The sequence below is a fragment of the Mytilus edulis genome, chromosome 10, assembly GCF_963676685.1.
Source record: "Mytilus edulis chromosome 10, xbMytEdul2.2, whole genome shotgun sequence".
NCBI lineage: Eukaryota > Metazoa > Mollusca > Bivalvia > Mytilida > Mytilidae > Mytilus > Mytilus edulis.
Genome location: NC_092353.1, coordinates 80,015,266 through 80,037,171, shown reverse-complemented (window position 1 = coordinate 80,037,171; position 21,906 = coordinate 80,015,266). Strand labels below are relative to the sequence as shown.

The 21,906-nt window shown below is 34.8% G+C and overlaps 15 non-coding genes across 15 annotated transcripts; 8 read left to right on the top strand and 7 right to left on the bottom strand.

The window, feature by feature from the left end:
* The first annotated feature begins 20 nt into the window (after positions 1-20).
* Positions 21-135, top strand: Trnal-caa (transfer RNA leucine (anticodon CAA)). Its single transcript has 2 exons — positions 21-58; positions 90-135. It is a non-coding gene; the product is annotated as a tRNA-Leu (tRNA).
* A 2,598-nt stretch (positions 136-2,733) lies between these two features.
* Positions 2,734-2,814, bottom strand: Trnal-uag (transfer RNA leucine (anticodon UAG)). The gene has a single exon. It is a non-coding gene; the product is annotated as a tRNA-Leu (tRNA).
* A 372-nt stretch (positions 2,815-3,186) lies between these two features.
* On the top strand, positions 3,187-3,301 carry Trnal-caa (transfer RNA leucine (anticodon CAA)). The gene is made up of 2 exons: positions 3,187-3,224; positions 3,256-3,301. It is a non-coding gene; the product is annotated as a tRNA-Leu (tRNA).
* An 803-nt stretch (positions 3,302-4,104) lies between these two features.
* Positions 4,105-4,185, bottom strand: Trnal-uag (transfer RNA leucine (anticodon UAG)). Its single transcript has one exon. It is a non-coding gene; the product is annotated as a tRNA-Leu (tRNA).
* A 372-nt stretch (positions 4,186-4,557) lies between these two features.
* On the top strand, positions 4,558-4,672 carry Trnal-caa (transfer RNA leucine (anticodon CAA)). Its single transcript has 2 exons — positions 4,558-4,595; positions 4,627-4,672. It is a non-coding gene; the product is annotated as a tRNA-Leu (tRNA).
* Positions 4,673-7,376: 2,704 nt separating this feature from the next.
* Trnal-uag (transfer RNA leucine (anticodon UAG)) lies at positions 7,377-7,457 on the bottom strand. Its single transcript has one exon. It is a non-coding gene; the product is annotated as a tRNA-Leu (tRNA).
* A 372-nt stretch (positions 7,458-7,829) lies between these two features.
* Positions 7,830-7,944, top strand: Trnal-caa (transfer RNA leucine (anticodon CAA)). The gene is made up of 2 exons: positions 7,830-7,867; positions 7,899-7,944. It is a non-coding gene; the product is annotated as a tRNA-Leu (tRNA).
* A 742-nt stretch (positions 7,945-8,686) lies between these two features.
* Trnal-uag (transfer RNA leucine (anticodon UAG)) lies at positions 8,687-8,767 on the bottom strand. Its single transcript has one exon. It is a non-coding gene; the product is annotated as a tRNA-Leu (tRNA).
* Positions 8,768-9,139: 372 nt separating this feature from the next.
* Positions 9,140-9,254, top strand: Trnal-caa (transfer RNA leucine (anticodon CAA)). Its single transcript has 2 exons — positions 9,140-9,177; positions 9,209-9,254. It is a non-coding gene; the product is annotated as a tRNA-Leu (tRNA).
* Positions 9,255-13,347: 4,093 nt separating this feature from the next.
* On the bottom strand, positions 13,348-13,428 carry Trnal-uag (transfer RNA leucine (anticodon UAG)). The gene has a single exon. It is a non-coding gene; the product is annotated as a tRNA-Leu (tRNA).
* A 372-nt stretch (positions 13,429-13,800) lies between these two features.
* Positions 13,801-13,915, top strand: Trnal-caa (transfer RNA leucine (anticodon CAA)). The gene is made up of 2 exons: positions 13,801-13,838; positions 13,870-13,915. It is a non-coding gene; the product is annotated as a tRNA-Leu (tRNA).
* A 748-nt stretch (positions 13,916-14,663) lies between these two features.
* Trnal-uag (transfer RNA leucine (anticodon UAG)) lies at positions 14,664-14,744 on the bottom strand. Its single transcript has one exon. It is a non-coding gene; the product is annotated as a tRNA-Leu (tRNA).
* Positions 14,745-15,116: 372 nt separating this feature from the next.
* Positions 15,117-15,231, top strand: Trnal-caa (transfer RNA leucine (anticodon CAA)). Its single transcript has 2 exons — positions 15,117-15,154; positions 15,186-15,231. It is a non-coding gene; the product is annotated as a tRNA-Leu (tRNA).
* Positions 15,232-15,983: 752 nt separating this feature from the next.
* Trnal-uag (transfer RNA leucine (anticodon UAG)) lies at positions 15,984-16,064 on the bottom strand. Its single transcript has one exon. It is a non-coding gene; the product is annotated as a tRNA-Leu (tRNA).
* A 372-nt stretch (positions 16,065-16,436) lies between these two features.
* Trnal-caa (transfer RNA leucine (anticodon CAA)) lies at positions 16,437-16,551 on the top strand. Its single transcript has 2 exons — positions 16,437-16,474; positions 16,506-16,551. It is a non-coding gene; the product is annotated as a tRNA-Leu (tRNA).
* Positions 16,552-21,906: the final 5,355 nt, after the last annotated feature.

The following is a 21,906-nucleotide window of genomic DNA, read 5'->3' as shown; positions in this document are numbered from 1 at the left end:
ATTAGCCAAATTGTTGTCATGTCAGGTTGGCCGAGTGGTCTAAGGCGCCAGACTCAAGGTTAATACCTTCCCATTCGTGGGAATGAGTGTTCTGGTCCACGAATGTGGGCGTGGGTTCGAATCCCACATCTGACACCATATATTTTTGATCACTGGGGTGGTCGAGTGGACCTTTAAGTGACTGGACGTTGTGTTTATGTCTAAGGAAATATTTACTATGTTATAAGTGATTGCTCGGATTTCCAAGCATATTTTCGGAATATAAACGTTCTAACTTGTATCAGAAGTAAGTTTTTGACTTTAATTATAACAAAACTGTCGTTTGTAATGTTTTACATTATTGTAAACATTGTCGTATAGAAAGAGGCTACCCAAGGGTGAATTATATTATAATGGAGAGACTTCCATCCTTATTAAGGAGTACCATTGAAAATGCTTGTGAACAATTTCGAAATATTACATTTACTGTGCATGGTGAAAGTGACAGAGCACGTATTTCTATAATGTTTGCAAATGAAGATACAAATAAAAGTAAACGAAAGTCGATTTCAACTGTCAACCGTGACAAAAAACGAATGAAAGAGTATAACAACAGTGTTGAAACTATTTCGAATATTGAAAATCATATCGAGATGATTCATTCAGATTGTGTATTTGAAAGCAATAAAATACAGGACGAAACAGTGGCGGCAAATACATCGGATATAATGGACATTGAAGATAACCCGTCTGAGACCTCCGTTATAGCATGTTCAGGTAACATTGAAACCGGTATAGAACGTCCAAATATAGAACTGAGTGCAATCGATACAGGTAAAGAATTGTCTGTATCAGTTAATTGTGTCAATAGAAAAAATGTAAATAAAAACAAAGGTAGATTATCCATGGACAAAATGAAAGGAATAAATGTAATACAAAAGATGATGAACTTTCAGAATTTCCGCCGCTTAGTAAAGTAAATTACAGGGATATTCTATCTGCTACATCTCAACGCGATAAATTGGTAGAAAATAATGACAAAAGTAAACAAACATTTCCGTCAAATATTGCAACTGATATAAAGTTAATTCCAAAATTTGTTTTGAAACAATCAGGAGGTCGTAACGAATTGTTGATCGGAAAAACATTGAGGAATCGTCTGATATTGTATCATATAGATGAGAAAGAATTTGAAATACTCGATTGCAGTGACCGAGGTTTCTATAAATTTAATAAAGTGTTGACTGAAGATTTTCGTGATGTAAGAACTATACCGAAATTGATGACTGATGATGTGAGAAAAGGACTAGATGAGATGATAGAATTTGCGACAAATAAAAAACTTTAAATGTTTTATTATTTTATTATATGTTGATTTGTAAGAGAGATAGTTTGTATGTTGTTTGTGAGTATGTTGTGAAAAAGTTTTTCCAAATATTTTGAAAATTTTTGTGCTCTGTTTGCATGTCTTAAAATAGCTGATGATTGACTCGATATTTAATACTTCGAATTTTGATTGCGTTGTGGAATGGAATCCAGCCCAGTGCGAACAATATTTTCTATTGTATTATTTTTTGTCCTCTGTCGGAAAATAAGACGTCATAATCATTTTTCACTCTAAATTTTCTTTGTATTCTGTGTAAGCTTTTTATCAATTTGAATGTATGTGCTGAATGGTAGATAAGAGTGAGTTAGAATATAAGTATATGAATATTTTTCTATAAGGATATAATATGATATCTATATATGAGTATATAACCAGATAATTGTGTTCGTGACAAATATTTCACGCATTTGAATTGTAAATGTAGAATATTGAATGTTTCTTTTCAGAGAAAGGACAGTAATTGATAATAATGTTTTTCATTGATGTGTAATTCTGAACTGTGATATGTAAATACGAAGTTTGATTATAATAAAGATAAAAAAAAAAAAAGGCGCCAGACTCAAGGTTAATACCTTCCCATTCGTGGGAATGAGTTTTCTGGTCCACGAATGTGGGCGTGGGTTCGAATCCCACATCTGACACCATATATTTTTGATCACTTTCTACACTTCATTTGTAACATGGTTTCATGAAATGGTCTTTTGCGAATTTGTTAACGGTTAAACATTTAGTATATAGTAAAAGCTATTACGAAAGAAAAAAACCCTCATATGCGACATTCATGTTATACTTTCTTGTCCAAATCAGAGTGTCATAAATTAGTAAGATTATCAATTGCTGAACCATCAGTGGATTGAAAATAGCTCATGTAAACTCAGTTTGAGGAAAGAGCCAAATGAAATTCATCCTCAATTATCAAAAATAGATTTCACATAGTGGGTAGAACGTTAAAACGGAGGAGTGAGTTTTTAGGGCGGAAGAAAAATTGTTCACTCTTGAATGTTATCGTTTTCCCAAAGAACGCTGAATTAACTTCATGTTTGTTTTAAAGTTTGTGATTGGATTTTCCCAACTACCGTTCAATACGCATGAAGTCCGTGCAAATGTGTAGCCGACTGGTGTGTCCAAAATGCAAACGGAAAAAAATGTAGGTACTGACTGAAAGCATCAAGTGCATGAAAGTAGATAATTCGCAATTCGTAGTCAGTTGGAAACAGGTAATATTCATTATCGTTCATTTGTAGGAATTCTTTTAAAAAAAAAAACCTCGTCCGCGTTCTTAGCTCTCTCTCTCTCTCTCAAAATAATCGACAGGGTTGGAAAGTGTCTTTTGGATAGAAAAATTGAATTGTTCAGTAAAAAATTCTTGGCAGCGGTGGGATTCGAACCCACGCCTCAATGAGACTGGTGCCTAAAACCAGCGCCTTAGACCGCTCGGCCACGCTACCTTACGACTTTTCTGCTGATATTTTATGTATTTGTCAACTGGCTTCGTGAAAAAAAATGTTGGTTTGTTTAGTTTGCCCTATATGGTTCTAGTGGGAAGTGTTCAAGTGAGAATTGGAGGCTTAGGGAATAAAAGAAAGTGAGACGAAATGATTTGCCCATGTTCAATTTCATGTGGAACAATTTTGAGTAATCATATAAAACGTTCATTTGACAGATGAAAAAAAGATTAGAGATGTTGAAAAAATTCCTCAAATCCTAAAATGCGCCAATTACGAATTTAATAAAAATCCAAAAGGACAAGTTATTCAGTTATAATGTTTTCCGTACCTTAGACGATGGTTAACTATTAAAATTAGCCAAATTGTTGTCATGTCAGGTTGGCCGAGTGGTCTAAGGCGCCAGACTCAAGGTTAATACCTTCCCATTCGTGGGAATGAGTGTTCTGGTCCACGAATGTGGGCGTGGGTTCGAATCCCACATCTGACACCATATATTTTTGATCACTTTCTACACTTCATTTGTAACATGGTTTCATGAAATGGTCTTTTGCGAATTTGTTAACGGTTAAACATTTAGTATATAGTAAAAGCTATTACGAAAGAAAAAAACCCTCATATGCGACATTCATGTTATACTTTCTTGTCCAAATCAGAGTGTCATAAATTAGTAAGATTATCAATTGCTGAACCATCAGTGGATTGAAAATAGCTCATGTAAACTCAGTTTGAGGAAAGAGCCAAATGAAATTCATCCTCAATTATCAAAAATAGATTTCACATAGTGGGTAGAACGTTAAAACGGAGGAGTGAGTTTTTAGGGCGGAAGAAAAATTGTTCACTCTTGAATGTTATCGTTTTCCCAAAGAACGCTGAATTAACTTCATGTTTGTTTTAAAGTTTGTGATTGGATTTTCCCAACTACCGTTCAATACGCATGAAGTCCGTGCAAATGTGTAGCCGACTGGTGTGTCCAAAATGCAAACGGAAAAAAATGTAGGTACTGACTGAAAGCATCAAGTGCATGAAAGTAGATAATTCGCAATTCGTAGTCAGTTGGAAACAGGTAATATTCATTATCGTTCATTTGTAGGAATTCTTTTAAAAAAAAAAACCTCGTCCGCGTTCTTAGCTCTCTCTCTCTCTCTCTCTCTCTCTCTCTCTCTCTCTCTCTCTCTCTCTCTCTCTCTCTCTCTCTCCTCTCTCTCTCTCTCTCTCTCTCTCACAAAATAATCGACAGGGTTGGAAAGTGTCTTTTGGATAGAAAAATTGAATTGTTCAGTAAAAAATTCTTGGCAGCGGTGGGATTCGAACCCACGCCTCAATGAGACTGGTGCCTAAAACCAGCGCCGTAGACCGCTCGGCCACGCTACCTTACGACTTTTCTGCTGATATTTTATGTATTTGTCAACTGGCTTCGTGAAAAAAAATGTTGGTTTGTTTAGTTTGCCCTATATGGTTCTAGTGGGAAGTGTTCAAGTGAGAATTGGAGGCTTAGGGAATAAAAGAAAGTGAGACGAAATGATTTGCCCATGTTCAATTTCATGTGGAACAATTTTGAGTAATCATATAAAACGTTCATTTGACAGATGAAAAAAAGATTAGAGATGTTGAAAAAATTCCTCAAATCCTAAAATGCGCCAATTACGAATTTAATAAAAATCCAAAAGGACAAGTTATTCAGTTATAATGTTTTCCGTACCTTAGACGATGGTTAACTATTAAAATTAGCCAAATTGTTGTCATGTCAGGTTGGCCGAGTGGTCTAAGGCGCCAGACTCAAGGTTAATACCTTCCCATTCGTGGGAATGAGTGTTCTGGTCCACGAATGTGGGCGTGGGTTCGAATCCCACATCTGACACCATATATTTTTGATCACTGGGGTGGTCGAGTGGACCTTTAAGTGACTGGACGTTGTGTTTATGTCTAAGGAAATATTTACTATGTTATAAGTGATTGCTCGGATTTCCAAGCATATTTTCGGAATATAAACGTTCTAACTTGTATCAGAAGTAAGTTTTTGACTTTAATTATAACAAAACTGTCGTTTGTAATGTTTTACATTATTGTAAACATTGTCGTATAGAAAGAGGCTACCCAAGGGTGAATTATATTATAATGGAGAGACTTCCATCCTTATTAAGGAGTACCATTGAAAATGCTTGTGAACAATTTCGAAATATTACATTTACTGTGCATGGTGAAAGTGACAGAGCACGTATTTCTATAATGTTTGCAAATGAAGATACAAATAAAAGTAAACGAAAGTCGATTTCAACTGTCAACCGTGACAAAAAACGAATGAAAGAGTATAACAACAGTGTTGAAACTATTTCGAATATTGAAAATCATATCGAGATGATTCATTCAGATTGTGTATTTGAAAGCAATAAAATACAGGACGAAACAGTGGCGGCAAATACATCGGATATAATGGACATTGAAGATAACCCGTCTGAGACCTCCGTTATAGCATGTTCAGGTAACATTGAAACCGGTATAGAACGTCCAAATATAGAACTGAGTGCAATCGATACAGGTAAAGAATTGTCTGTATCAGTTAATTGTGTCAATAGAAAAAATGTAAATAAAAACAAAGGTAGATTATCCATGGACAAAATTGAAAGGAATAAATGTAATACAAAAGATGATGAACTTTCAGAATTTCCGCCGCTTAGTAAAGTAAATTACAGGGATATTCTATCTGCTACATCTCAACGCGATAAATTGGTAGAAAATAATGACAAAAGTAAACAAACATTTCCGTCAAATATTGCAACTGATATAAAGTTAATTCCAAAATTTGTTTTGAAACAATCAGGAGGTCGTAACGAATTGTTGATCGGAAAAACATTGAGGAATCGTCTGATATTGTATCATATAGATGAGAAAGAATTTGAAATACTCGATTGCAGTGACCGAGGTTTCTATAAATTTAATAAAGTGTTGACTGAAGATTTTCGTGATGTAAGAACTATACCGAAATTGATGACTGATGATGTGAGAAAAGGACTAGATGAGATGATAGAATTTGCGACAAATAAAAAACTTTAAATGTTTTATTATTTTATTATATGTTGATTTGTAAGAGAGATAGTTTGTATGTTGTTTGTGAGTATGTTGTGAAAAAGTTTTTCCAAATATTTTGAAAATTTTTGTGCTCTGTTTGCATGTCTTAAAATAGCTGATGATTGACTCGATATTTAATACTTCGAATTTTGATTGCGTTGTGGAATGGAATCCAGCCCAGTGCGAACAATATTTTCTATTGTATTATTTTTTGTCCTCTGTCGGAAAATAAGACGTCATAATCATTTTTCACTCTAAATTTTCTTTGTATTCTGTGTAAGCTTTTTATCAATTTGAATGTATGTGCTGAATGGTAGATAAGAGTGAGTTAGAATATAAGTATATGAATATTTTTCTATAAGGATATAATATGATATCTATATATGAGTATATAACCAGATAATTGTGTTCGTGACAAATATTTCACGCATTTGAATTGTAAATGTAGAATATTGAATGTTTCTTTTCAGAGAAAGGACAGTAATTGATAATAATGTTTTTCATTGATGTGTAATTCTGAACTGTGATATGTAAATACGAAGTTTGATTATAATAAAGATAAAAAAAAAAAAAGGCGCCAGACTCAAGGTTAATACCTTCCCATTCGTGGGAATGAGTTTTCTGGTCCACGAATGTGGGCGTGGGTTCGAATCCCACATCTGACACCATATATTTTTGATCACTTTCTACACTTCATTTGTAACATGGTTTCATGAAATGGTCTTTTGCGAATTTGTTAACGGTTAAACATTTAGTATATAGTAAAAGCTATTACGAAAGAAAAAAACCCTCATATGCGACATTCATGTTATACTTTCTTGTCCAAATCAGAGTGTCATAAATTAGTAAGATTATCAATTGCTGAACCATCAGTGGATTGAAAATAGCTCATGTAAACTCAGTTTGAGGAAAGAGCCAAATGAAATTCATCCTCAATTATCAAAAATAGATTTCACATAGTGGGTAGAACGTTAAAACGGAGGAGTGAGTTTTTAGGGCGGAAGAAAAATTGTTCACTCTTGAATGTTATCGTTTTCCCAAAGAACGCTGAATTAACTTCATGTTTGTTTTAAAGTTTGTGATTGGATTTTCCCAACTACCGTTCAATACGCATGAAGTCCGTGCAAATGTGTAGCCGACTGGTGTGTCCAAAATGCAAACGGAAAAAAATGTAGGTACTGACTGAAAGCATCAAGTGCATGAAAGTAGATAATTCGCAATTCGTAGTCAGTTGGAAAACAGGTAATATTCATTATCGTTCATTTGTAGGAATTCTTTTAAAAAAAAAAACCTCGTCCGCGTTCTTAGCTCTCTCTCTCTCTCTCTCTCTCTCTCTCTCTCTCTCTCTCTCTCTCTCTCTCTCTCTCTCTCTCTCTCTCTCTCTCTCTCTCTCTCTCTCTCTCTCTCTCTCTCTCTCTCTCTCTCTCTCAAAATAATCGACAGGGTTGGAAAGTGTCTTTTGGATAGAAAAATTGAATTGTTCAGTAAAAAATTCTTGGCAGCGGTGGGATTCGAACCCACGCCTCAATGAGACTGGTGCCTAAAACCAGCGCCTTAGACCGCTCGGCCACGCTACCTTACGACTTTTCTGCTGATATTTTATGTATTTGTCAACTGGCTTCGTGAAAAAAAATGTTGGTTTGTTTAGTTTGCCCTATATGGTTCTAGTGGGAAGTGTTCAAGTGAGAATTGGAGGCTTAGGGAATAAAAGAAAGTGAGACGAAATGATTTGCCCATGTTCAATTTCATGTGGAACAATTTTGAGTAATCATATAAAACGTTCATTTGACAGATGAAAAAAAGATTAGAGATGTTGAAAAAATTCCTCAAATCCTAAAATGCGCCAATTACGAATTTAATAAAAATCCAAAAGGACAAGTTATTCAGTTATAATGTTTTCCGTACCTTAGACGATGGTTAACTATTAAAATTAGCCAAATTGTTGTCATGTCAGGTTGGCCGAGTGGTCTAAGGCGCCAGACTCAAGGTTAATACCTTCCCATTCGTGGGAATGAGTGTTCTGGTCCACGAATGTGGGCGTGGGTTCGAATCCCACATCTGACACCATATATTTTTGATCACTTTCTACACTTCATTTGTAACATGGTTTCATGAAATGGTCTTTTGCGAATTTGTTAACGGTTAAACATTTAGTATATAGTAAAAGCTATTACGAAAGAAAAAAACCCTCATATGCGACATTCATGTTATACTTTCTTGTCCAAATCAGAGTGTCATAAATTAGTAAGATTATCAATTGCTGAACCATCAGTGGATTGAAAATAGCTCATGTAAACTCAGTTTGAGGAAAGAGCCAAATGAAATTCATCCTCAATTATCAAAAATAGATTTCACATAGTGGGTAGAACGTTAAAACGGAGGAGTGAGTTTTTAGGGCGGAAGAAAAATTGTTCACTCTTGAATGTTATCGTTTTCCCAAAGAACGCTGAATTAACTTCATGTTTGTTTTAAAGTTTGTGATTGGATTTTCCCAACTACCGTTCAATACGCATGAAGTCCGTGCAAATGTGTAGCCGACTGGTGTGTCCAAAATGCAAACGGAAAAAAATGTAGGTACTGACTGAAAGCATCAAGTGCATGAAAGTAGATAATTCGCAATTCGTAGTCAGTTGGAAACAGGTAATATTCATTATCGTTCATTTGTAGGAATTCTTTTAAAAAAAAAAAACTCGTCCGCGTTCTTAGCTCTCTCTCTCTCTCTCTCTCTCTCTCTCTCTCAAAATAATCGACAGGGTTGGAAAGTGTCTTTTGGATAGAAAAATTGAATTGTTCAGTAAAAAATTCTTGGCAGCGGTGGGATTCGAACCCACGCCTCAATGAGACTGGTGCCTAAAACCAGCGCCTTAGACCGCTCGGCCACGCTACCTTACGACTTTTCTGCTGATATTTTATGTATTTGTCAACTGGCTTCGTGAAAAAAAATGTTGGTTTGTTTAGTTTGCCCTATATGGTTCTAGTGGGAAGTGTTCAAGTGAGAATTGGAGGCTTAGGGAATAAAAGAAAGTGAGACGAAATGATTTGCCCATGTTCAATTTCATGTGGAACAATTTTGAGTAATCATATAAAACGTTCATTTGACAGATGAAAAAAAGATTAGAGATGTTGAAAAAATTCCTCAAATCCTAAAATGCGCCAATTACGAATTTAATAAAAATCCAAAAGGACAAGTTATTCAGTTATAATGTTTTCCGTACCTTAGACGATGGTTAACTATTAAAATTAGCCAAATTGTTGTCATGTCAGGTTGGCCGAGTGGTCTAAGGCGCCAGACTCAAGGTTAATACCTTCCCATTCGTGGGAATGAGTGTTCTGGTCCACGAATGTGGGCGTGGGTTCGAATCCCACATCTGACACCATATATTTTTGATCACTTTCTACACTTCATTTGTAACATGGTTTCATGAAATGGTCTTTTGCGAATTTGTTAACGGTTAAACATTTAGTATATAGTAAAAGCTATTACGAAAGAAAAAAACCCTCATATGCGACATTCATGTTATACTTTCTTGTCCAAATCAGAGTGTCATAAATTAGTAAGATTATCAATTGCTGAACCATCAGTGGATTGAAAATAGCTCATGTAAACTCAGTTTGAGGAAAGAGCCAAATGAAATTCATCCTCAATTATCAAAAATAGATTTCACATAGTGGGTAGAACGTTAAAACGGAGGAGTGAGTTTTTAGGGCGGAAGAAAAATTGTTCACTCTTGAATGTTATCGTTTTCCCAAAGAACGCTGAATTAACTTCATGTTTGTTTTAAAGTTTGTGATTGGATTTTCCCAACTACCGTTCAATACGCATGAAGTCCGTGCAAATGTGTAGCCGACTGGTGTGTCCAAAATGCAAACGGAAAAAAATGTAGGTACTGACTGAAAGCATCAAGTGCATGAAAGTAGATAATTCGCAATTCGTAGTCAGTTGGAAACAGGTAATATTCATTATCGTTCATTTGTAGGAATTCTTTTAAAAAAAAAAACCTCGTCCGCGTTCTCACGGTGGGTATGGTTGTCCTGCGAGAGAACGTACTGTGCTGGTGATTTGGTCCTGACGGGTGCTGGTGATCAATGAAAAAATGTAAACAAAGACGAAAATAATGATTTTTGACGTTTTCACTCATAAAAAATGGAAGAAAACGGTTGAGATTTTTCAATTTTGTTTCTTATGGGTTCATATGTAAACCATTAAAAAGTTGACCCTCTAAACTTTTTCAGTAATCGTAACACAGAAATGCTCATTTTCAGAAAATCTCGAACTGAAAAAGTAAAACAAAAATGCTCATAGAGTCCGCTTTCAATACCGCAATCCACGCGACAAAACTATTTTGTGAAAAAACATTACAATTTATTAAAATTTAGCATTTTCTCAATTTATTCATGTCCTGATACTGTGCTGGTGGGTCCTGTCATTGTGCTGGTGGGTCCTGATACGGTGCTGGTGATTTTGGATAAGAAGTTGGTCATATTTGAAACAAATGTTACAAAATCAATAAAATTGGGCAGATAATTGTTGCAATAGGATCTATGACTCCTATTTTAGCTCTTGTGCATCCATTTGGCTGTTTAATATGTGTTTTGAAATGATCGTAACTTGTATTAAATAATTACATAAAAGGGCAACATCTTTCGTCCAATATCAGATAGCAATATATAGTATCTAAAATAAGAATAGTTTTATTAAGATATTTTAAATGCCCCTTACATTGATGCTTCAACAATGATCAAAGCCAATGCCGCATAGACATGTTTGTTAGCGCTCCGCATACCCCTCCCCACTTCCACCCAACCAAACCTCCTCATTTCCTCCTTCATTGTTACAGTGGTGTATCAACACAACAATTTATTACATAAAATAATAACACAAAGACACACATTATTGAATAACGAATGCTTACAGGTACTGAAAGTTAGTTCAAAGCCGCATTTTCAACTAATAGATAAACCATGTTCTCATATACAAAAATTCCAATCGTGTAGATTAAAAAAGTCTCAAAACTTAAGTTCACATTTTAATGTTTGATGAAGCAGAACTTTAAAAGTGTGCAGTGAATCTTGTTCTCACAACAGTTATTGTCATAATTATGTTTACATAAGACTCATAAAGGAATTAAGAAGGTACCAAGAAATATTTTACAGTTCAAGTTAATGATCATGAATGGAAGGAAATGGTACGGAAGTTTAAATAGGACAAAAAGAAATTGATAGTATTTTTTGGCGAAAGACTTAAACGCTTCCTTGCATTATATAGCACAGCTCTTCTGTAAAAGCATGCAAAAAAAAACTTTGATTGACTTGCTTGCTATGTTCGCTTGGATGTTTTCAAACAATAGGTAGGCGGAGTTTCAATACATACTGGGATTTGATTGGACAAATACAAACTGACAGGAATTGAAGTTAATGTTTATTTTCCAAACAAATTGTAGTATATAGCAATTTAATCAATGGTTTGCTTTGCATATATTTATAGAAGAGCTGTAAATTCTAAAAAAAAGAAATTTTGTTGTCGTAGATGGTTAAATTGACAGGCCACAGGAGGGGGTGATAAACCATACACGAAAATATAAAATATTGATCTAAGTACTTAATTTGCATCTCTGAACCCCACCCCCGGCTTGTTTTTTAGGAGGGTGTCTAAAAATGGTCGATTACAGACAGCCGAGTACGCATTTTACTTTCCAGGCGTGTTTACGTTGATTGTTAAAGTCCTGAAAACGGATAGATAGAAACAAAAATGTTTGATTTATCTGGCTTTAGATTCAGTTTTTTTAAATATAAATTAAGTTTACATTTTAATATAATAATACTAAGAATTCACAATATAAAAAAATGCAGAAAAAAAATGGAGATGTGACATATCTTAATAAGGAGTCATTACTACAGAGATGGTGTGTTTGACACACAAAACTTAAAAGCTGAGTGATATTACCAATATTAAAATAAAAGTGTATTTTAGTTTGGTTGTTTTTCCATTTACTCATTTTCAATCATAATTAAGGCACATTTGATTTTTATTCATAAAAAATATTTAAATATAGAAAAGTAGGACACATTGTTCACTTCCTCCCCTGTAATTCTTTATCAAAAATATTTATTTATTTTGGAATTTTGAAATAAAAAAGCTAAGAAATCTTAGTTTTGTTAATGTTCTCTAGGTTATCTCGTCTTCATTCTCTGACATATTCTCTGACATATTCTAGTCTGCCCTTTCATAAAATAGTGATTTTTTTAGTGTTCTATCGAACTTTCGAAAAAAAATACCTGATAACCGTTCAGACAAAAAAAATATGTTGAAAATATCTTACAGATACAGCAAGTGATTCTTAATAGCTGTAAGATACATTTTTCTTTTAAAATACAACTTTTAAATCTTACGGGAAACTATTCCAAGATTAACACTTTCACTGTAACCTCGCTCTAACTTATCCCCCATCCCCCCAAAAAAAAACCAAACAAACAAACCCGCAATACTATTGTCATTCTTATAGTCAGCTCTCAATTTTTCACAAACAAATGTGTTTTAAGCTGCTAAAGACATATGATTCAAACGCTCAGAAAGTCCTTTCTTCTATATTTTTGCTCTCCATTTTTATACAAAACCTTTTACATTTTTATTTTATGGGTTATTGTTGAAGGTCGTACAATGACGTATGGTTGTTTACACATACTTTCTTTGGTTACTTATGGAAATTTGTCCATTGACAACAAACATACAACATCATCTACTTTATATAAGTATTGTATAAATTACAACGTATTTTGGCGATCTTGCAAAATGATCGTAATCCCGAAAATCGTAAGCATATTTTCTTATCTTAAAAGGGGGCAAGAAGGGTTCCATTAACAGGCCAATAAATAAAATCACAGTTAATTTTAAAAAGAATAAAAAATAGGTTTTTTTTTCTCTCATAATAACAGTAAACAGATTCATAACAATGTCAATTTCAAGAAAGCAGACAACAGTTAATTACTAGTAGTCAATAACAGTACAGCATCAATGATCTTGAATATTTGCCACTTTTAACTAAAATATAAAGGCACAGAACCAGGACATAGGAGCACAGAACCAGGACCTTTTTTCTTATCACCAGCACATCGTCAGGACAATTCCGTTTAACGAACTTGCACGACTTTTGCAATTTTATATTGTTGAAATATACTTTGCATGGTACTTATGACGCATCAGAGAAAAATTAAGCAACAAAACAGTCGTTTTATTGCCGTTCTGATACAATGTAAACAAACCCACCAGCACAGAATCAGGACCCACCAGCACCCGTCAGGACCAAATCACCAGCACAGTACGTTCTCTCGCAGGACAACCATACCCACCGTGGTTCTTAGCTCTCTCTCTCTCTCTCTCTCTCTCTCTCTCTCTCTCTCTCAAAATAATCGACAGGGTTGGAAAGTGTCTTTTGGATAGAAAAATTGAATTGTTCAGTAAAAAATTCTTGGCAGCGGTGGGATTCGAACCCACGCCTCAATGAGACTGGTGCCTAAAACCAGCGCCTTAGACCGCTCGGCCACGCTACCTTACGACTTTTCTGCTGATATTTTATGTATTTGTCAACTGGCTTCGTGAAAAAAAATGTTGGTTTGTTTAGTTTGCCCTATATGGTTCTAGTGGGAAGTGTTCAAGTGAGAATTGGAGGCTTAGGGAATAAAAGAAAGTGAGACGAAATGATTTGCCCATGTTCAATTTCATGTGGAACAATTTTGAGTAATCATATAAAACGTTCATTTGACAGATGAAAAAAAGATTAGAGATGTTGAAAAAATTCCTCAAATCCTAAAATGCGCCAATTACGAATTTAATAAAAATCCAAAAGGACAAGTTATTCAGTTATAATGTTTTCCGTACCTTAGACGATGGTTAACTATTAAAATTAGCCAAATTGTTGTCATGTCAGGTTGGCCGAGTGGTCTACGGCGCCAGACTCAAGGTTAATACCTTCCCATTCGTGGGAATGAGTGTTCTGGTCCACGAATGTGGGCGTGGGTTCGAATCCCACATCTGACACCATATATTTTTGATCACTTTCTACACTTCATTTGTAACATGGTTTCATGAAATGGTCTTTTGCGAATTTGTTAACGGTTAAACATTTAGTATATAGTAAAAGCTATTACGAAAGAAAAAAACCCTCATATGCGACATTCATGTTATACTTTCTTGTCCAAATCAGAGTGTCATAAATTAGTAAGATTATCAATTGCTGAACCATCAGTGGATTGAAAATAGCTCATGTAAACTCAGTTTGAGGAAAGAGCCAAATGAAATTCATCCTCAATTATCAAAAATAGATTTCACATAGTGGGTAGAACGTTAAAACGGAGGAGTGAGTTTTTAGGGCGGAAGAAAAATTGTTCACTCTTGAATGTTATCGTTTTCCCAAAGAACGCTGAATTAACTTCATGTTTGTTTTAAAGTTTGTGATTGGATTTTCCCAACTACCGTTCAATACGCATGAAGTCCGTGCAAATGTGTAGCCGACTGGTGTGTCCAAAATGCAAACGGAAAAAAATGTAGGTACTGACTGAAAGCATCAAGTGCATGAAAGTAGATAATTCGCAATTCGTAGTCAGTTGGAAACAGGTAATATTCATTATCGTTCATTTGTAGGAATTCTTTTAAAAAAAAAAACCTCGTCCGCGTTCTTAGCTCTCTCTCTCTCTCTCTCTCTCTCTCTCTCTCTCTCTCAAAATAATCGACAGGGTTGGAAAGTGTCTTTTGGATAGAAAAATTGAATTGTTCAGTAAAAAATTCTTGGCAGCGGTGGGATTCGAACCCACGCCTCAATGAGACTGGTGCCTAAAACCAGCGCCTTAGACCGCTCGGCCACGCTACCTTACGACTTTTCTGCTGATATTTTATGTATTTGTCAACTGGCTTCGTGAAAAAAAATGTTGGTTTGTTTAGTTTGCCCTATATGGTTCTAGTGGGAAGTGTTCAAGTGAGAATTGGAGGCTTAGGGAATAAAAGAAAGTGAGACGAAATGATTTGCCCATGTTCAATTTCATGTGGAACAATTTTGAGTAATCATATAAAACGTTCATTTGACAGATGAAAAAAAGATTAGAGATGTTGAAAAAATTCCTCAAATCCTAAAATGCGCCAATTACGAATTTAATAAAAATCCAAAAGGACAAGTTATTCAGTTATAATGTTTTCCGTACCTTAGACGATGGTTAACTATTAAAATTAGCCAAATTGTTGTCATGTCAGGTTGGCCGAGTGGTCTACGGCGCCAGACTCAAGGTTAATACCTTCCCATTCGTGGGAATGAGTGTTCTGGTCCACGAATGTGGGCGTGGGTTCGAATCCCACATCTGACACCATATATTTTTGATCACTTTCTACACTTCATTTGTAACATGGTTTCATGAAATGGTCTTTTGCGAATTTGTTAACGGTTAAACATTTAGTATATAGTAAAAGCTATTACGAAAGAAAAAAACCCTCATATGCGACATTCATGTTATACTTTCTTGTCCAAATCAGAGTGTCATAAATTAGTAAGATTATCAATTGCTGAACCATCAGTGGATTGAAAATAGCTCATGTAAACTCAGTTTGAGGAAAGAGCCAAATGAAATTCATCCTCAATTATCAAAAATAGATTTCACATAGTGGGTAGAACGTTAAAACGGAGGAGTGAGTTTTTAGGGCGGAAGAAAAATTGTTCACTCTTGAATGTTATCGTTTTCCCAAAGAACGCTGAATTAACTTCATGTTTGTTTTAAAGTTTGTGATTGGATTTTCCCAACTACCGTTCAATACGCATGAAGTCCGTGCAAATGTGTAGCCGACTGGTGTGTCCAAAATGCAAACGGAAAAAAATGTAGGTACTGACTGAAAGCATCAAGTGCATGAAAGTAGATAATTCGCAATTCGTAGTCAGTTGGAAACAGGTAATATTCATTATCGTTCATTTGTAGGAATTCTTTTAAAAAAAAAAACCTCGTCCGCGTTCTTAGCTCTCTCTCTCTCTCTCTCTCTCTCTCTCTCTCTCTCTCTCTCAAAATAATCGACAGGGTTGGAAAGTGTCTTTTGGATAGAAAAATTGAATTGTTCAGTAAAAAATTCTTGGCAGCGGTGGGATTCGAACCCACGCCTCAATGAGACTGGTGCCTAAAACCAGCGCCTTAGACCGCTCGGCCACGCTACCTTACGACTTTTCTGCTGATATTTTATGTATTTGTCAACTGGCTTCGTGAAAAAAAATGTTGGTTTGTTTAGTTTGCCCTATATGGTTCTAGTGGGAAGTGTTCAAGTGAGAATTGGAGGCTTAGGGAATAAAAGAAAGTGAGACGAAATGATTTGCCCATGTTCAATTTCATGTGGAACAATTTTGAGTAATCATATAAAACGTTCATTTGACAGATGAAAAAAAGATTAGAGATGTTGAAAAAATTCCTCAAATCCTAAAATGCGCCAATTACGAATTTAATAAAAATCCAAAAGGACAAGTTATTCAGTTATAATGTTTTCCGTACCTTAGACGATGGTTAACTATTAAAATTAGCCAAATTGTTGTCATGTCAGGTTGGCCGAGTGGTCTAAGGCGCCAGACTCAAGGTTAATACCTTCCCATTCGTGGGAATGAGTGTTCTGGTCCACGAATGTGGGCGTGGGTTCGAATCCCACATCTGACACCATATATTTTTGATCACTTTCTACACTTCATTTGTAACATGGTTTCATGAAATGGTCTTTTGCGAATTTGTTAACGGTTAAACATTTAGTATATAGTAAAAGCTATTACGAAAGAAAAAAACCCTCATATGCGACATTCATGTTATACTTTCTTGTCCAAATCAGAGTGTCATAAATTAGTAAGATTATCAATTGCTGAACCATCAGTGGATTGAAAATAGCTCATGTAAACTCAGTTTGAGGAAAGAGCCAAATGAAATTCATCCTCAATTATCAAAAATAGATTTCACATAGTGGGTAGAACGTTAAAACGGAGGAGTGAGTTTTTAGGGCGGAAGAAAAATTGTTCACTCTTGAATGTTATCGTTTTCCCAAAGAACGCTGAATTAACTTCATGTTTGTTTTAAAGTTTGTGATTGGATTTTCCCAACTACCGTTCAATACGCATGAAGTCCGTGCAAATGTATGAAATGAATGGTGCAAAATCCTGCATTCTAGACATTTTTAGCGAGTTTGATAATGTTTATAATTTGGACACTTTTTATATAAATTTTTTATATTCTAAGACTTTTACTAACACCAAATTTTTAACAAGTTTATTTAAATTTATATGTAAGATAATCATCCAAATATCACTGATTTTAGTCTGCTGCCAGAACATAGAACAAACATCGATTCAGTAGAGTTTGCCTAATTTTTCTATTGACGGTTCAGTCGCATCGTTTCAGAATCATAATTTGGTCTGCTGATATCCATATCGCGATGAACATGGAGCATGGCAAGACCGCACAATCTCTTGCCACTCATGCAAGCTCTTTTCCAAGTTTTCAGTCGTTTCAGGGCAGTCTATGTTTCTAAAGGTAGCACATTATCAACAACACAATGATCAATGTCTTCTTCCAATTCCTTCTCCATCAGCAATTCGTTAGCAGCATCGGTAGTAACAGTTTTGTTTGCAAAAGGGAATTAAGCTTTCCTGTAAGCACCATCATATAGTTGCAGTTACAAAATATTAAACTTGCTTTTATGCTGACAAAGAGTAGACAAACTAGGGATAGAATGAGATAAGATACAGGTATATGATTCTATCTATAGAGTAAGTATATCTGATATGGGTACAGGGGAAATTGGAATGGAGTTTTTGACGTTTACATGTAGGTCCGTAATTTCCAATTATTTCTGGAAATAATTGGTGGTATTTTAGTTCCAGAATCTATAAATTTAGGGGTTAGGGGTTAAGGGTTGGGGTGTCCGATTCCGAAACCCCGAACATAAAGAAACAAAAAAAAAAACGTAAAGACGAAATCCTGTGTTAAAGGTTCTACCATTCCTCAATAATATCAAATTGGAATTTGGGATATTCTTTCAATTTCTAGCTCACCTTGCCCAAAGGGCCAAGTGAGCTTTTCCCATCACTTTGCGTCCGTCGTCGTTAACTTTGACAAAAATCTTCTCCTCTGAAACTACTGGGCCAAATTAAACGAAAATTGACCACAATCATCATTGTGGTATCTAATTTAAAAAATGTGTCCGGTGACCCGGACAACCAACCAAGATGGCCGCCATGGCTGAAAATAGAACATAGGGGTAAAATGCAGTTTTTAGCTTATAACTCAAAAACCAAAGCATTTAGAGCAAATCTGACACTAGTAAAATTATTTATCAGGTCAAAATCTATCTGCTCTGAAATTTTCAGATGAATCGGACAACCCTTTGTTGGGTTGCTGTCCCTGAATTGGAAATTTAAAGGAAATTTTGCTGTTTTTGGTTATTATCTTGAATATTATTATAGATAGAGATAAACTGTAAACAGCAATAATGTTCAGCAAAGTAAGATCTACAAATATGTCAACATGACCGAAATGGTTAGTTGACCCCTTTAGGCGTTATTGCCTTTTATAGTCAATTTTTAACCATTTTTCGTAAATCTTAGTAATCTTTTACAAAAGTCTTCTCCTCTGAAACTACTGGGCCAAATTAATCCAAACGAGGCCACAATCATCTTTGGGGTATCTAGTTTAAAAAATGTGTCCGGTGACCGGGCCATCGAACCAAGATTGCCGCCACTGCTAAAAATAGAACATAGGGGTAAAATGCAGTTTTTGGCTCATAACTCAAAAACCAAAGCATTTAGAGGAAATCTGACAAGGGGTAAAATCGTTTATCAGGTCAATATCTATCTGCCCTAAAATTTTCTTCGGATGAATCGGACAACCCATTGTTGGGTTGCTGCCCCCCTGAATTGGTAATTTTAAGGACATTTTGCTGTTTTTGGTTATTATCTTGAATATTATTATAGATAGAGATAAACTGTAAACACCAATAATGTTCAGCAAAGTAAGATTTACAAATAAGTCAACATGACGGAAATGGTCAATTGACCTCTAAGGAGTTATTTAACTAACATTTTCCACTGAAACTACTGGGCCAAGTTCATTACAGATAGAGACAATGATAAGCAGCAAGAATGTTCAGTAAAGTTAGATGTACAAACACATCACTATCACCAAAACACAATTTTGTCATGAATCCATCTGCTTCCTTTGTTTAATGTTCACATAGACCAAGGTGAGCGACACAGGCTCTTTAGAGCCTCTAGTTAAGGTTAAAGAAACATGGATAAAAACTAATCCATGCATGTTTCATATTATTTATATTTTATCTATCTGTAAAGAGAAAGATTAAAGTTCGTGAAATGAATACGCAGACAGGACTGCATGCCCCCTTGCGAAGCCCAGTATACTTGATTTGTCAAAAGTTGGTGAAACGGAGAAATGAATACAACTGCCCCCTTCCAAAGACCAGTACTTGATTTGTCAGTCTACTTATCGTTTTTGGATTGTACCAATGAAGTTATATGCAATACTCAGACTCTGTTCACAAAAATAGTTTACTAGAATTATTCCTTCTTTACCTTCGGTGTTGCTTTTCCTTTTTCTGCAAGATCCTGTTTTTAACTAGAGATCCATGATGATTATCGTTACTAGGTTAATGTAATTGAGAAACATCACCCGTTGAGATGCTGAGTTATATCCTGAGGAAGAATAGTTTAAAAGGAATGATGACAAGTTATAGAAATCAAGGTTGAGACAGAACAACAAATGACTATTATATTTATATATATGTATACAAAAAAAATAATCAGTGTCAAAATTTTATTGAGGCAATTGCCTCACGGGTCTCGGAGTCACGGGTAGCTACGGCCTTGCCTTCCCATTCGCGTAAATGAATGTTCTGGTGCACGAATGTATGGAACGCCACGACTGCCTTATGTTAATAATCAGCATTATACGCAGTATTCACAGCATTATATGAAGTGATCACAGCATTATATGTAGTGCTCACAACATTATATGAAGTGATCACAGCATTATATGCAGTGCTCACAGCATTATATGCAGTGTTCACAACATTATATGAAGTGCTCACAACATTATATTAAGTGCTCACAACATTATATTAAGTGCTCACAACATTATATTAAGTGCTCACAACATTAAATTAAGTGCTCACAACATTATATTAAGTGTTCACAACATTATACGTTTTTTGTTGTATTTTTAAATATTGTATACTGCCTTAATGATCACATATATAATAATAACTGTTTAAATTTGTTTGCTGGGCATTAATTTACCGTAATTTACCAATTATGGATTCGGTAATTTCCGCTAAAAAACGAAGTTTACCGAATGATCTCATCATTCATAAATCTCATCATACATCAATCTCATCATACAACAAAAAACGTATAATGTTGTGAACACTTAATATAATGTTGTGAGCACTTAATATAATGTTGTGAGCACTTAATATAATGTTGTGAGCACTTAATATAATGTTGTGAGCACTTAATATAATGTTGTGAGCACTTCATATAATGTTGTGAGCACTTCATATAATGTTGTGAACACTGCATATAATGCTGTGAGCACTGCATATAATGCTGTGATCACTTCATATAATGTTGTGAGCACTACATATAATGCTGTGATCACTTCATATAATGCTGTGAACACTGCGTATAATGCTGATTATTAACATAAGGCAGTCGTGGCGTTCCATACGAATGTGTACAGGTAATTATTGGTTATCGTTCGTTCAGCTAGATAGCGTCTTCGGTAGAGAAAAACGGAATTACTTGTTAAAAAAATATTTTTAGCGATTCAAACCTCAATAAAACGGTGCAGTGTGTTCAATTTGGCCGAGTGACCCAAGCCATGATCATTTGGTGTAACCGTCAGATTCAAGATTGGATAATATAGTCGTTGGATCTGTCACGCCTAATAAAGTATTCAGAACAAAAAGTTTTTTTTTATTCAATATAATGTTTTAACCCTTATCACCCCATAGTAGTAATAAAAACATAAGTGATCTCCCCTTAACCGTGTAAAGGAAAATGCTAAATAATTAGACATAGACACATTACAAATATAGATTTATTTCGTCTTCAAACCATTGTTCCACTACTAAATTGTCTATTCTAACTAGCACGCTCAATATTATAAATATGGTCTACGAAAATAGTGGTATCAATTACTTTTTGATAAATTGCGTGCTCATATGGGCGTACGTGTTCAAAGCGGTTCTAAAGTTTGATTTGTCTACCTAAAGAAATACTTCTTAGCGTCATAATATCATGCGGCAGAAAAACATCGCTAAGTGTGCCTTTACAAAGTCTGAATGTGAATATATAGAAGAAGAAGATTATGTATACATGTAACTGTTCAAACTCTTTTATGTCGATATTTAAATAGAAACAACAACAAATAAATATGTAAATTGAACCTGCTTTGATACGATAACTGCGCTTATTGCGGACCTGTTTCTGTATTGTTGCGAATTACAATGTATGTCTAAAAAGAAAGCAAACAACATATGATACACACATTTAATAACACTCTTTTTTTATGTTTGGTGATATTATGGCTCTCAATAATGACGACTTCAGTATGTACACTAAAGGAAGAAAGTTATCCTCTTGAACTTTCTTTGAATAAAACCAATACTAACAATGAGCACTACCCGTTCCTGGATCGTGTTACTTTATCTACATCGGGAAGATAAATTCTAAATTACGATAAAAGAGATAATGTTTCATTTCCTATTATTGATTATCCGTTTTTTTATGTTCTCTTGGCACGAACTTAACCTTTTAACAGCCTTATTCACACGGGATATAGGTACGATAATGTTTTTGGAGTTAATATTGATTCACTCATAAGGTCTTCGCAACTGAAATATTATAAAAAAAAAATGTATTTCTTTTTACAAATGAAAATATGGTATTTTATACTGCCAAAATCTGCTATGAAATCAGTTTAATAAAGCGAAAATGTATTTTATATTCATGA